The sequence below is a fragment of the Eubalaena glacialis genome, chromosome 1, assembly GCF_028564815.1.
Source record: "Eubalaena glacialis isolate mEubGla1 chromosome 1, mEubGla1.1.hap2.+ XY, whole genome shotgun sequence".
Taxonomy (NCBI): domain Eukaryota; kingdom Metazoa; phylum Chordata; class Mammalia; order Artiodactyla; family Balaenidae; genus Eubalaena; species Eubalaena glacialis.
Genome location: NC_083716.1, coordinates 230931166 through 230945001, shown reverse-complemented (window position 1 = coordinate 230945001; position 13836 = coordinate 230931166). Strand labels below are relative to the sequence as shown.

At 39.8% G+C, this 13836-nt stretch overlaps 1 protein-coding gene across 1 annotated transcript in view; it reads left to right on the top strand.

Moving 5' to 3' along the window:
* Positions 1–13836, top strand: part of DNER (delta/notch like EGF repeat containing) — a 323611-nt gene that overhangs the window by 229523 nt on the left and 80252 nt on the right. The gene's annotated exons all lie outside the window — the stretch shown is intronic.

Here is a 13836-nt window from a genome sequence, read left to right as displayed (position 1 = left end):
TAAGTGCAGCGAAATCCTTTTACAATAATCTCTCCCAGTCCAGAAAGCTATTAAAACTGGTTTTCCCTCTGGATAGTGCTTTCAACGCTGCTCATTCACATCCTTGCCCTTTTCTGTCCTTTTCATCTTCATCCTATTTCCTTCAAGGATCCTTTTCCATCTGATCTGGGCTGAGTCCTTAGAGGTTAAATTTTTTCCTGGGAACCCATCTCTTTTTAACCTCTCTCCAAAAGTTCAAGGTCGGGGAGGCCTGAGAGACAGCTTGTACAGTAATTATCACATGAGTTCTCCTTCTGGAAGGTATTCGCTCTTCTATACTTACATTTTTATCCTTCATCAACGAGCCCTGTCTTTTCTTTGAATTTCTACTTAATTTTAGCTAGGTCCATATTTGAAAAGTGCAGTTTCAGATTCTGGTTAGAGTGGGGTTGTTAAGAAACAAAAGTAAACTTGTCATGAGTGTTTTCTTATTTTTAACTTATTGAAAACAACAAAGGTAAATAATTGGGAGCTGGTTTTATTGCCTCTGTATATATTCTTTACATTGATATTGTCTTTATGTTTGGTTTAGAACTTTGAGGTCCTTAAATTTTGAACTAAATGCATTTTTACTCTGAGGAGGACTAATTATAAATACTTACCATCACCGCTTATTGGTATTTAAATATGTATATTTAAATATATGAGTATTTTTGAATACACAAATAAGTAAAATCTGTGTATTACTGTCTAGCCATCGTCTTTGCTTCAGCATCTCATTTAAAAATTTTTTCCTTTGAGAATTAGAAGTAGAACAAAGAATAAAAAGAAAACAGTGGTGATAAAAACATTCAGCAGTAAAGCACATTTGTCGGCCCTGCCTGTGTGACCATTTGCATCGTGCTGGCACGTCTCATAGAATCTAATGACCTTCCTGGCATCCACCTATTAGAGAAGGCATATGGTAATTAGAGACGAAGTGAGCATAGGGGGCTTCATGACTATTTTGAGGAAATATCATTTGATCCAGTGTATCTTAAAAACATGAATGTAAAGACGTTTTCTGGTGTGACACCCTTGGCTAGGATTACAGATAAATAAAATTTGGATGAACTGCTGTTGCATTACAATTATGACGGCAAGTATTGCAACCGGGTAGAGGACTCACATTTAGTCCTCTCTTAGAATGCAACGTTGGATCCACTGTCAGACATGCAGATCTTTAAAAAAATTTTTTTTAATTTTAATGAAGTATAGTTGATTTACAATGTGTTAATTTCTGCTGTACAGTAAAGTGATTCAGTTATTCATATATATATACACACATACATTCTTTTTCATATTCTTTTCCATTATGGTTTATAACAGGATATCGAATATAGTTCCCTATGCTACACAGTAGGACCTTGTAAAAATTTTATCCATTCTATATATACTAGTTTGCATCTGCTAATCACAAACTCTCAATCCATCCCTTCCCCACCCCCCTCCCCCTTGGCAACCACAAGTCTGTTCTCTATGTCTGTGAGTCTGTTTCTGTTTTGCAGATAAGTTCATTTGTATCATATTTTAGATTCCACATGTAAGTGATATCATATGTTATTTGTCTTTCTCTTTCTGACTTACTTCACTTAGTATGATAATCTCTAGGTCCATCCATGTTGCCGCAAATGGCATTATTTCATTCTTTTTTTATGGCTGAGCAGTATTCCATTGTATATATGTACCACATCTTGTTTACCCATTCATCTGTCAATGGACATTTAGGTTGTTTCCATGTCTTGGCTACTAAATAGTGCTGCAGTGAACATAGGGGTGCATGTATCTTTTCGAATTATAGCTTTGTCCGGATATACGCCCTGGAGTGGGATTGCTGAATCATATGGTAGCTCTATTTTTAATTTTTTGAGGAACCTCCATACTGTTTTCCATAGTGGCTGCACTAGTTTACATTCCCACCAACAGTGTAGGAGGGTTCCCTTTTCTCCGCACCCTTTCCAGAATTGTTATTTGTAGACTTTTTAATGATGGCCATTCTGACTGGTGTGAGATGGTACCTCATTGTAGTTTTGATTTGCGTTTCTGTAATAATTAGAGATGTTGAACATCTTTTCATGTGCATGTTGGCCATCTGTACAGACATGCAGATCTTGTAACTTGGAAACTCTGTTGCCAAGTGTGGACAGCTGGTGTCCTTCTGTGGCCTGGAGCTCAGGAGACCTGAGTCTGGGCTTGATGACGAGTGGGAGAGTGGAGTGGTTATGAATGTGGATTTTTCAGGTCACACTGCTTGGGTTTGAAGTCTGGACCCACTTCTTTTACAGCTTTTTGCTTCCCTGAGGCTCATTTTCCTCATTTAGAAAAGGAGAACAATAGTAGCATACCCTTTATCAGTTGATATGAAGAATAGAAAAAACCCTAAAAACCCTTAGCACTGTGCTTGGCAAATAGTAAGTGTTGAACAAATGTTAGGTGTGATGATGATGATGATGATGAAGATGATGACGATGATGGTGATGATGAATATAGTCCTATCACCTTGGGTGGGTCATGTCTTTTTTATCTCTTCCAGCCATGCTTCCTTGTTGTAAAAGGGTTCACTATTACCTTTAAGTGTCCCTACTCCTAATCCCTTGCTAAATCAATAAATCCATCTTTTTGTTTGAAGCAATGTTTATAGAGAAAAGTTTCATAATCTCTAAGGAAGGCCTGAGTCTAAAACTTAATGTTGGCCTGAAGGCCCTGTGGGTTAAATCCCATTGCAACATGCTCCAAGGGTTTATCCAAACTATTTTTGTTTATCTACATTTTATAGCCTTGAGTAATCTAGCCATGTAAGTTCTTTTGTCCAACTCAAATGTCAGGGTAATACCTTTCATCTTAAAGGGATTTATAGGCAATAGCCACACATGTCATAAAAATTATCTCTGAGATAATGTGTATTGTTCAGAAACTGGCATGTTACCCAATAAGGATTTAGGAGTTATATAGTTCTGGGATTTGGTTGTTTTCCCCAGTATCCTGGTATGTAGGATTTGGTGAAAGTACTCTCTTAGGATCATATAAAACTGCATGTATTTATTTAAGAAATGTGCAACATGTCCTCATAAGAGCCCCAAATGATATACTGTTCTTATTCTTTTAAAATTTGGCATTATCCCTGAATCACCACTTCATTTAGGAATCGTGACAGCTGAGATCCTTGGAGTTCCAAGTGGTATATAGTTTCATCTTTTGGAAACAAAGCAGGGTATTAAGACTTATTAAGTGTGAGTAAAATTTTATTTCTGTGTTTGGTGCATGCTGATTAATTTTTGATTTATGGCTAAGTTCATATTTCCTTTTTGTTCTTTTTCTTTTCATTTTTCCACATAGCACAGTTTCTCTGAGATTGTTTCAAAACACTGCAAGGAATTTTGTTTGTCTGCTTCTCCCATTAGCAGTGGGGACCAGCTGCACTCATTTTAGTGAGTGATGGGTCCTGTTCCTCACTTTTATCTCTGCTTCCCCTCTGGGAACCGTTCTGATGCTTGGTTTAGTGCTGGCAGATGGCGGTTGGAAGTTACAGTGTGATGAGTGAATGAAGAAATAAATAATGATAGCTTGGTGCTTTTCTTTTTAAAAAGAGGTAGGCTATACCTAAACAGGTCACCACAAATTCTGATTTCTTAAGGTGTGTGTCTAGACATGCACATAAAGATTATTTAGCATTATTTCAGGTAAACGCCTTGAACTTCAACTCTTTCTCTCTTGTGGCTAATCATTGTAATCACACAGCAGCAGCAGTAATAATAACAGTTGTGATGATATTGGCCACTTGTTGAGTGCCTACTCTGTGTTAAGCACTGTGTTTGGCACTTGAAGTTATTATTCAACAAAACATAGCAGTTAACAGCTGGGGCTCGAGCAGACTTGCTGCTTGAGTTTGAATCTGTTTGATCACTTAGCACTTGGTGACCTTGGCCAAGTAAACTGAAATTCCCTATACCTTATTTTCTGCATTTCTAAAGGGCGGGTGGTATTAATATCTACCCAATGAGTTGTTATAAGAACTAAATGAGTATACAGTGCACAGAAAGTGCCTAGCAGAGAGTGAGTGATTAATACGAATGCCACTATTTAATCCCCACAACTGTTGTACGAGGCAGATCCCGAGGCTCTAGGTCTTGGTGGACCCAAGGTACAAGCCCAGCTTTGTCTGGTTCTGGGGTCCGTGTTCTCTCTGCTGCACCAAGCTCCTTCTCTGATCAAGTTCTACCTTGTGTGAGAGCTATTTGGCTGCATGTCTGCTTTTTCTCATGGGACTCTAGACTTCCTCCAGGCAGTGATGCTCAACTTTTTTTGTATCCATGGAGCACCTAGCACTAGAGTACCTGTGAGCCATGTTGAATGCATGAATAAGTAAATAGCTGGAAGCAGTTGCAACAGTATCATTTTATGTGGGCGGAAACTGTAGCCAAGATGGATTAACCAGTGTTCACTACTGTAACCAGGTGACCCTTACTGGTTAGGTTCATTGCAAACTTAGTAATAGCAGCGGTGAGGTGAGGGTTTGGAGCTCATCCTTTCAGGGCCCCATTCGTGTATGGTTTAGGGGTCACCCAGAGACACGGGAAGAGTTCAGATAAAGACTTTGGGGGTCCCCTTCTCTGGTTCTCTTCTTCCCCAGGACCTCCTCACTCCTCATGGGGTGACTGTCCTGGGCTCCTTCCCGGGGTTCCTTTGGACAGAAAGAGCAGGTTTGATGCTAGTGTCTTGGTCTCCCTGGGCCATAGTCCCAGCTGAGAATGCCTGCAGGGTGGGCTCCCGAGACATGGAACTCAGCCCATGCTGGCTGCTGCTTCCATATTTGGACTCCTCTTCAAAACTTGCCTGCTTTTGTTCACTTTCAGAGTCATGAGGTAGGTGTAGGGTTTTTTGGTCTGGAGTTTAGAGTTATTTGTGGGACAGTCTGTTTGTTCAAAGCTTACTTTTCCATATCAGAAGCAGAATGTCCATAATTGTTCTTAAAAGCAACAAAGATGCTTTGCAATAGAAATACAAATACCCTAGAAATAAATGGAATTTTTATTTTTTCTTGCAGCAGATTTTATCTCCTTATACATTCCCCAACTCTACACCATAACAATTGGAGGAGGCTAGAGTGAAATTTTTGTCTAACTTGGACCAAAGTACCACACGATACAGTCCAGGGTCTGATTCTGAACTATTCAGATCTAGGCTCTGACTCCTACAGCATATTAAAGTGGGACTGACAGAGAGACTGAGGCCTGAGAGAAATTGAACAAATAAAGCTGGGAAAGTAAAAGGATGCTTGTTTATGACTTTATCATATTCTATTTTTGATTCAGTAAACTTTTCTTTGACTCTGTTTTTCCAATCTAGTTCTCATTTCATGTGACCTAATATTATATTGAGAAAAGGCAGCTGAAGATAGATACTTAGGCTTCTCCTTCTTAATATAACCCCTTTCTGCAGGTATTTTCCCACTGTTCTTCTTCTATTTTTTTATTCTTATTTTTGTTGGGGTGCAGTTGTTTTACAATGTTGTGTTAGTTTCTGCTGTACAGCAAAGTAGAGTTCCCTGTGCTATACAGCAGGTTCTTATTAATTATCTATTTTATACGTATTAGTGTATATATGTCAATCTCAATCTCCCAATTCATCCCCCCCCGGCTTCCCCCTGTGGTGTCCATACGTTTGTTCTCTACATCTGTGTCTCTATTTCTGCCTTGCAAACCGGTTCATCTGTACCATTTTCCTAGATTCCGCATATATGCGTTAACATACGATACTTGTTTTTCTCTTTCTGACTTACTTCACTCTGTATGACACTTTCTAGGTCCATCCAGGTCCCTACAAATGACCCAGTTTCATTCCTTTTTATGACTGAGTAATATTCCATCGTGTGTGTATATACACACACACACACACACACACACACACACACACACACACCCCACATCTTTATCCATTCATCTGTCGATGGACATTTAAGTTCAGCCACTATGGAGAACAGTTTGGAGATTCCTTAAAAAACTAAAAATAGAATTACCATATGACCCAGCAATCCCACTACTGGGCATATGCCCAGAGAAAACCGTAAGTCCAAAAGACACATGCACCCCAGCGTTCATCGCAGCACTAATTACAATAGCCAGGTCATGGACGCAACCTAAATGTTCTTTTAAATTGACCCAATTATATTTTATTGTAATTTCTATGAAGAATTTGCCATTTTTAGAGTCCCTTCCTCATTTTCACCTCCTGACTATTCTACACTTAGCAATACTTCTGGTCACTATGATCCAGGGCCTTCCCATGGGACGATCTACTCACCACTGGTCATTGTCACTGCGTTCGACTATGACTCTCTTTTCTGTTACAGCCCAGGACTTATATAACATTTTTACGTAATTTTTATCATTTTTTCTTGATTATCAAAGGAATCTATGCTCAGATAAGCTCAAAGGAAAAAACCTCCTACAATTCTATCCTTAAAAGAGATCATTTTAAATTTTAGGTGAACATCTTTGAAATCTTTTTAACACACATTTTAGAAAACTGAAATTGGATCTCACTGTGCATTCTCTTTTGTAAAGAGTTTCTAAAAGTGAACACTGTGTTTCAAATAATCTTGTATTGTTAATTATTTTTCTAAAGGGTGGTGATTAATGGCTGTGTTTTATTCCATCATATGAATGCGGCATTATGTACTTAAAAGACTTAATCATTCACATGCCATTTATTGATTACCTGTCTTGTGGCAGCTGATCACAAGGGATCCGGGAGTGAATAAGACAGGTAGGGCTTTAGCTCTTGGTGCTTATGGAATAGCGGGTATGAAGATACGACCAAGGCTCTGATGGAGCTGTGTTGGGGTGATTGGGTGGTTGAGAAGAGGGGTGCCTCACTGAGACTGGGGCCTGGGAGGAAAGTCAGGAAGTGTTCCAAGGATGCTGATGTTTCAACCAAGACCCGAAGGCGAAGCAGCAGCAAGATGAATCAGTGAGGGCTGTGGGCAGAGGAAAGAGCCTCCCGGGAAGAGAGAATCAACAGCATGAGGCAGGGGAGAGGGAGGGTGGCACATCTGAGGAACAAAAAGAAGTTCTGCAGAGCTGTGACACAGAATGTGATGGAAGGACGATAAAGGCTGGAGACATCGTGGGAGCCAGCTCCGGTGGGCCTTTCAACACCATGATAAAGTGATTGGGCGTCACCTGAGAGTAACTTTAGGAATAGTCTTAGCCTGGGAAGGGCAGAACTTTAGCATTTGGGAGGAATTACTGTGGCTGAAGTGAGAAGAAGGGACCAGAGGAGTTCGAGAATCAGAGAAACCTGTTAGGAATCTCTGGTAATTTAGGTGAACTGCATGGTGGAATGAATTAGAGTGGTAACCATGGAGACAGAGGGACATGGACAGATCGGCTGTAAGAGGAGGAGGAGCGGGGCCAGGCAGAGCAAGCCAGCTTTCGGAAGGTGCAGGCAGCTTCCTGTATGGGGGTGCTCTTGGGTAGCGAGCAGCTTTGAGAGGGGAGGATAAGACATGAGCACAAGAAGCCCATGGACGAGTCAGAGGGAACTGTGGAATTGTCAAATGAACAATGAACCTGAGCATGGGGGAGAGAACTGGGCTGGAAAGGTCGGTTCAGGGGGTTTCTACTTATAGGTCTTAATTTCAGCCACAGGCATGTGTGAGACCCCCCAGGAAAGAACATGGCGGGGAAGAGAAGAAGGGCCAGGACGGAACGAGGAACTTCAGCTTCTAAGAATCACTGAGGAAATGGAGTCTGCCAAAGGGACATTTATTCATTTTTGATTTTTTGCTTTTTGCTATTTTTTATCTGCCGCAGAGAACATTTCATACACGTGTTTTTTATGCATTTGTTCATCTAGTTCTGTGGGACAAACTTCTAGAACTAGAACTAGAACTACTTGTTTAAAGGGCTTACAAAGTTGTATTTAACTTTTACAAACCCGGAAACCTTGTGGTCCAGGTGCAGAGATGAGACTCAGTTGAAGAAATACCAATCAATTAGAAAACACCCGAACAATCCTTATCTTTTATTTGCAGTCTTTGAGAATTCTAAAAGAATCCAATTATATCTAACTCCTAAATACGCTTGTGAAAGCTTTTCTTGTTCTACCCCATTTCCTCAGACCACAGCTGTTCCTCTGTGTCTTTCATTCCCCTTACTCTTATCATACATTTATGTTTTTAAATTATTATTATATGTTTATTAGGAGGATTGGCTAGGTTAGGTGATAGCCTTTTGTTTTCCATACAAGATAATTTTTAGAGCATCTCTGTATCCTTTAAAAATCTTGATTTTAAAGTAACAAACAATCCAATTCAAATAGGCTAGTGAAAAAAAAAAAGAGTGCATTGGCTCATGTAACAAATATGCAGGATAAACTCAAGCATGGCTTGATCCAGGGGCTCAATATCATCAAGCCTGAGTTTTTATCTCTCCAACAATCTTATCTCTCCTTTCCTGTGTTGGATCCATTGTCAGAATGGCTGGAACAGAGTTTGTCTTCTCCCAATAAATCAAAAACCGTGAGGCTGACTTGGATTGTTTTGAATTGAGACATTTGCCCACCCCTGAACCAATGCGGCCATGGTATGGAATACTTTGGCTAGCCAGGCTTTAGACACAAAGTCACCCTTGGAGCTGGCATTTGGGGTCCATTTCATCCGAAGTATAAGGACTGAGGAAAGAGGCGTGTTGGTTTAAGAAAAGAGGAAAACTGGTGCACAGTTGTCAAAATAAATGATAATGGAATTTGGGGGGTTAAAAGTAGTAAATAAATACTGTAGCAGTAGAGTGCTATCATACCACATGCAAAGATTAAATCTGTCTTGGTTGGGAGAAAAAGATAGTTATGAAACTTCGTAATAGTGTATGCATTTCCCTCCTCAGGACCAAATAGAAAGAAACACTGTGGCTACCAGCAGGGAAGAAAACTGTGTAAAGGAAAGGTGGATCCTCAAAAAATCCTGAAGGCAGGCCACAGCTCAGGCCAATTAAGTTAGTAGCTCCAGAGGTGGGAACCAGGCACTGAATTTTTAAAAACTCTCCAGGTGGTTTCAGTGCAGCCAGGGTTGAGAGCCACTTGCTTGAAGAGCAAAGTTACAGAGTTCCCTCAGGGATTAATTACTGGGAGCAGCCCAAGAAAGTTTCTGTAAAGCCTTCTTTGCCAACAGAAGCCTTGACATCCACAAGAAAGGGGATAATGGCCCTATGCCTGGTATGGCCTCGACATTGGCAAACCTAGCAACAGGGCCTAGCACCCCTTTGATCTTCTTTGTGTGGAAGTGGAAACTAGGTGTTTCTACACATCAGCCCATTTAAAATTCATGAAAATGAGTGTTATCTTTAAAAAAAGCAGATGAAGAAACTGAGGCTAAAAATTCGTTAAGTCCTTGGAGAGGGACAGACTTGTGTTGAATTTCACTTCTGTCAGTTACCAGATGGCTTTGGTCAAGTTACTTAACCCTTCTGGGTCTCAGTTTCATACTATGTAAAACATAATGCCTGTCTCATGGACTTGCTGGGTAGTATATGGTAGGTATTCAGGACCTGTGTCTCCCTTGCACGTCCCATTTCTTAGTTCCTATCTTTTTTTTTAATTTTATTTTTCTCCAGACTTAGAATTTCCATGAGTTTGAGACATCAAGATCCTTCTTATGTGTGGAAGGCAATCCTCTGACTCTCTTACAGGGAAATTTTCCTGTTTTTCATGTCAGAGAGAATGGTTACATCATTTGCCCAAGATTCCCAGCCTCTTGGGTTTTTCCAGGTTCCAGTTCTGTCTGGACTCCTTGGAAGCGTCCTGGCTCTCTTTCTGATTCATTCTTGTCTCCTGCAGTCTATTCTCCACACAGTAGCCAAAGCGATCCTTCTCAAATGGAAAGCCCATGTTTTCACTCCCTGTCTCTCAAACCTTGGTAATCTGCCATCAAAAATGTGGTCCAGGGCCCACACGTCCCTGGTTGCCTCTCCAGCATCATTTCTTGCTACTCTTTGCTGGTGGCTTGTTGTTCTTAAAACACACCAATTACTTGAGAATTGTCCTGCAAGGGGTGCCATTCACCTCTGGACACAACTTGCTCCTTGGGCATTTGTACCTGCTGGAACCCTTCCTCCCGGCTTGAATATGGCTCATGCCCTCTGGTCATTTAGGTCTCCCTAACTACACTATTTAAGACGACCCCCATTATTCTCTGCCCCTTACCTGCTTCAGTAGCATGTAGCACTAACTAATGATATATATTTACTTATCTTTCTATTTGTTTTTCTCACCAGAATATAAGGTCTTGAGCAGTGCGTGGTACATGGTTGGTCTCAATTAGTACAGGTTAGATAAATGAATGCCCAAAGGAAATCGCAGAACCTTCTGACTAACCCTCTAAATTTCCATTGTTAATAGCCAGTTATTTTTGCTCATATAATTCATCTACTTTAAATAATTTTAATCTCTTCCGCCTTCTCTCTATTTAGGCTGAACTGGGGAAAAGTTGATTTAACATTCCTCTGACTATTTCCTAGTTATTTTTCATTTTCCTGTCTTAGATCTAAATTTGTCTTTCTGTTCTCCTAAAGAGAAAGTCCTTCAAGTGGTTTTTTCTCTCTCAAATGGCTTTTCTTAAAAATTAAAAGTCACATTTTATATGTGATCGCCTTGGGCCTTTTACGTCTGATGTTTTTGTAATTGCTTTTCCTAGATATCCCCCCCCTTTCCTCTTTATCTTACATAACTGTCTGCTTTCTTAGAACCAGAACAAATGTGGTTCCAATTAAATTTTCCATAAACATCAGCCAAAACCTCTTCTCTGATTCTAATATCATTCCTCGTCCTTCTCTGCCCAGCCAAATCTTGGGCTTTTCTTTGAAGCCCAGCACAAAACCCAACTCTCCCATGAGGTATTCCTGGCCTGCCCCACCCCGGTAATAAGCCATCTTTCTTTGGAATCACTGCCACTCTAGAGCCTGTGCTGCACACACACTGATCCCATGTTGACAGCCTGGGCCGGTCCCTCCAACCTTACACCACACTGGAATCGTTCAGTAAAATGTTCGCAGAAAGAAAAAAAAAGGCCTCAAGTTGTTCCTTCATCATCCTAAATGTGTCCTTCTGGGCTCTTCAGTTAGAGAATAAGTTTTTTGAGAGTCAAAGCTCTTCTTTATCTTTGCTTCCCTTTGCAGCTCATCAAGCCCCTTAGATGAACTACATTGTCTACCTTCATCTTGATTCAGTGATTATTCATTTATACCTCTGTCATTAAAACAACAATTGACCAATCATCTTTTTCGTATTTCCTCATTGTAACTCCCCAAACCTAAAACATATTTATCAGTCCTGTTTTACTCATTACCCTAGTGTGTAGTAAATCTGTTAGAGTGTGTCCTCTGTCACTCATCCATTCATTTGTCCGTCTATTGCATAAATATTTACAGAGTGGCCGCTATGCTGGGTGCTGGGGCTCAAGGTTGAGAGGAACAAGCATGGCTCCTCCTCCAGGAAGTCCGTGGTCATGTGGGCCGGGAGACAGACGATAGGAAATCCACAACTATGTCACTGCAAATTCAGGGAAGTGCTGTGAAGGTAGTGAGCAGGATGCTGTGATACAGAATAAGAAAGGGATGCCTAGAATGGGGTGATCAGAGAAGTCCTATCTGTCTTAACATTGAAGCTGAGAAGCAAGAGGAGCCAGTTGTAAAGCAGATAGGAGCAGCAGTGTCCAGGCCATGTTGCAAGGCTCTGCATGGGGAGTAGCTTGTCTTTTGGGGAACCGAATGGAGGCCAGTGGGCTGGCTCCTAGACAGAGAGGGGCCAGAGTGGTCAGCTGAGTCCTAGCCCACAGGACTTGATGCTCATGGGAGGGAGGTCAAATTTTATTCTAAGAGCAATTGGAAGCCTTGATAATATTTACATTTTAAGTAAATTATGCTCATTGCTATTTGGAGAATTTGTCATAGGGGTAAGATAGAACAGGGAATCTCATCACAGGAAACTATTATAATAGGCGAGGAGAGAAATGATTGTAACTTTGGCAGTGCAGATGGAACAAAATGTTCAGGTTCATGGAAGGAATGCTTTATTCCATATTTCCCTTATTAATATTGCAGAAGCTTCTGACATCTCAATAGCTTTCTACATAGAGTGACTTTATTGTCTTGTAATTTAAAATCTTCTGGAAATGTTTTCTTTTGGTCTTAAATATCTGATTTCCATAACGTGTATATTTCAAGGGTGTTGATTTTTTCTTTACATCATAAATGTTGAGCAGGCATATTCATATAAATATTGGCTCAAATACAAAATTCGAAGCAACAGTCAACTAGCTAAATCATAGTTTTTTCATTAGCCCCTCATTGCTTAGATTTCTTTTGCAGTTCTGTTTTATTTTCCATTTTAATCCTTAAATCTTTCATCCTTTTCTAAACTTTCTTCTTGTTGCAATGGGTTGTTTTAAGCCTCTTTGAAGTTGCTTCCTTGTGTTTGAAATAGAGGTTTTCTCTGGAGCTACTGTGTTTTCCTTCCAACATTTCCTGATGTCCATCATGTGAGGTTGGTATGGTTTGAAATAAACTATTCCAAACAAGAAATATCACCATCTTCATCATTCTCTCTGCACCTTTTGGTTAACGTTATCAAATAGTTTTTCATTTTCTATTCTTCAAGTAGGATTGTAAATCCAGATATACTAGTCCATTAGCATCCAGTAACTTACTAATCTTTTAGCTCAGAGACATTACTATTATTATTTTTATTACTTATATTACAATATTCCACAAAGCTGTATTTCACGTGTTCTCCTATATATAGTTCTTCATGTTTTGGAGTTTGAATGTACCCAGGAACATAGCTGATCCCAAGAATGTTAAATTTTGTTTTCCACCCCTCTTGCCTTTGCTACCATAACTAATTTGGTTTGCATATTCTGCGAGAGGAATTTTCAGAAATATTTACCTTAAGAGATTATTGAAAGACGGACCAAAGTTCTTAAAGAGTTATGCTAATAAAAAGAGAAACTTTACCAAAGGCTATCTAAAATAATTGCTTTTAGATTTGTAACATTATTCAGGAACAAGAAAATGCAGAAAAGTTCCTACTATTGGAGATGGAGTTTAAAGCTGTTTATATGTAATGTGTGGCTGTGTGTATGTGTTGAGAGAGAGAGGATGGAGGGAGAGGCAGAGGAGAAAATAGAGTGAATGAGAATCTTGGTTCATTTTTAGAATGTTTCTTGGAAAGATGAAATATGTTCTGGCTGAATCTCAGCTATAGATGATCCAAGGCCATTTCTACCGTGTGGTGTAAAACATCTTTCTACCAGCACTCTCAGAACTGCCCTGCACCCTGAAAATTCAGTGTAGAGCTGCATTTTATACCAGTCTTTGCCATAGCTTTGGGTCATCAACTTCCATATTTTTATACAGAGAAATCAGATTTATATACCACTATATCTGAGTTTGGGATCACTTCCAAAGGTACTTATATTTACATATCTAGGTATTGAATATACGACATTTCTTATCTGGGCTGCAGTTTAATTTTTGAAACCACATTCACTCAATATTCAAGCTTTCTGTGATCAGTATCATGTTTACAAGCTAGTTTCCAAAATTTCAAAAAATTACACATTAATGCCCCTGTAACATGCACTGTAGCAAGAACCATAAACTAGCCAACATCTGGCCTTGATCAATACATTGGAAGGTCACGCTTGCATTGGTTGGCATCATGGCTCTAAATTTGATATTTGGATGATTTTATTTTTATATTTGGATGATTTTAAAGATGACTTTTGATTTTATAAGGAGTTGGTAAGTAAGGTGGTATGCGATA